A 2,500-nucleotide genomic window follows, 5' to 3' on the forward strand; every position below is an offset into this window, starting at 1 on the left:
ATTTTCATGAACAGTTAACGTTGCGTTATGGTAATGAGCTTGAGGCTATAATTACGCTCCCGGATACGGGATTGCTCGACGCAACAGGTTAATAAAAACTCCGAAAAGTGTCATTCCATTTCGGAAACATCTCAAATACAGTGACCCCCTCTCATATCATTACCAGAACATCCAATCAATCAAAATAAAACAAATTACAACACAGTCAAAACAAAACTACATTGCTTATTGGGAAACACAAGCACAAAGCACAATGCACTGCTATCTGGCCCTAAATGGACAGTACACTGTGGCTAAATATTTGACCATAGTTACTGATCAAAACCTTAGAAAAACCTTGACAAAGTACAGGCTCAGTCAGCTCAGCCTTGCCAATGAGAAGGGTAGACAGGAAAACCTGGCTCCTTGTAGAGGAAAGGCTGTGCAACAGCAGAACCTGAGACAGAGCTGCATTTCCTGACAAAATGTCAAAAATATTAAACAATTAGAGAGTGTCATTTCCCCAAATTTGAAACCCTTATTCAAGGTTTCAAAGACCTCTCTGATGAGAGTAGGCTACCCGTCCTGTTGGGGGAGGACGCAGAGAGCTGTGGGTTGACAGCGCACTACATTGAAGACCTCTCTGATGAGAGTAGGCTGCCCGTCCTGTTGGGGGAGGACGCAGAGAGCTGTGGGTTGACAGCGCACTACATTGAAGACCTCTCTGATGGGAACAGGCTACCCGTCCTGTTGGGGGAGGACGCAGAGAGCTGTGGGTTGACAGCACACTACATTGCTGTCTGCCATAAGATGAGGGACAGTGTCCTCTATGGGGGAGGACGCAGAGAGCTGTGGGTTGACAGCACACTACATTGCTGTCTGCCATAAGATGAGGGACAGTGTCCTCTATGGGGGAGGACGCAGAGAGCTGTGGGTTGACAGCACACTACATTGCTATCTGCCATAAGATGAGGGACAGTGTCCTCTATGGGGGAGGACGCAGAGAGCTGTGGGTTGACAGCACACTACATTGCTATCTGCCATTAGATGAGGGACAGTGTCCTCTATGGGGGAGGACGCAGAGAGCTGTGGGTTGACAGCGCACTACATTGCTGTCTGCCATTAGATGAGGGACAGTGTCCTCTATGGGGGAGGACGCAGAGAGCTGTGGGTTGACAGCACACTACATTGCTGCCTGCCATTAGATGAGGGACAGTGTCCTCTATGGGGGAGGACGCAGAGAGCTGTGGGTTGACAGCGCACTACATTGCTGTCTGCCATTAGATGAGGGACAGTGTCCTCTATGGGGGAGGACGCAGAGAGCTGTGGGTTGACAGCACACTACATTGCTGTCTGCCATTAGATGAGGGACAGTGTCCTCTATGGGGGAGGACGCAGAGAGCTGTGGGTTGACAGCACACTACATTGCTGTCTGCCATTAGATGAGGGACAGTGTCCTCTATGGGGGAGGACGCAGAGAGCTGTGGGTTGACAGCACACTACATTGCTGTCTGCCATTAGATGAGGGACAGTGTCCTCTATGGGGGAGGACGCAGAGAGCTGTGGGTTGACAGCACACTACATTGCTGTCTGCCATTAGATGAGGACAGTGTCCTCTATGGGGAGGACGCAGAGAGCTGTGGGTTGACAGCGCACTACATTGCTGTCTGCCATTAGATGAGGGACAGTGTCCTCTATGGGGGAGGACGCAGAGAGCTGTGGGTTGACAGCGCACTACATTGCTGTCTGCCATTAGATGAGGGACAGTGTCCTCTATGGGGGAGGACGCAGAGAGCTGTGGGTTGACAGCACACTACATTGCTGTCTGCCATTAGATGAGGGACAGTGTCCTCTATGGGGGAGGACGCAGAGAGCTGTGGGTTGACAGCACACTACATTGCTGTCTGTCATTAGATGAGGGACAGTGTCCTCTATGGGGGAGGACGCAGAGAGCTGTGGGTTGACAGCACACTACATTGCTGTCTGCCATTAGATGAGGGACAGTGTCCTCTATGGGGGAGGACGCAGAGAGCTGTGGGTTGACAGCGCACTACATTGCTGTCTGCCATTAGATGAGGGACAGTGTCCTCTATGGGGGAGGACGCAGAGAGCTGTGGGTTGACAGCGCACTACATTGCTGTCTGCCATTAGATGAGGGACAGTGTCCTCTATGGGGGAGGACGCAGAGAGCTGTGGGTTGACAGCGCACTACATTGCTGTCTGCCATTAGATGAGGGACAGTGTCCTCTATGGGGGAGGACGCAGAGAGCTGTGGGTTGACAGCACACTACATTGCTGTCTGCCATTAGATGAGGGACAGTGTCCTCTATGGGGGGAGGACGCAGAGAGCTGTGGGTTGACAGCACACTACATTGCTGTCTGCCATTAGATGAGGGACAGTGTCCTCTATGGGGGAGGACGCAGAGAGCTGTGGGTTGACAGCACACTACATTGCTGTCTGCCATTAGATGAGGGACAGTGTCCTCTATGGGGAGGACGCAGAGAGCTGTGGGTTGACAGC

This window comes from Oncorhynchus keta, chromosome 35 (assembly GCF_023373465.1).
Source record: "Oncorhynchus keta strain PuntledgeMale-10-30-2019 chromosome 35, Oket_V2, whole genome shotgun sequence".
NCBI classification, from domain to species: Eukaryota; Metazoa; Chordata; class Actinopteri; order Salmoniformes; family Salmonidae; genus Oncorhynchus; species Oncorhynchus keta.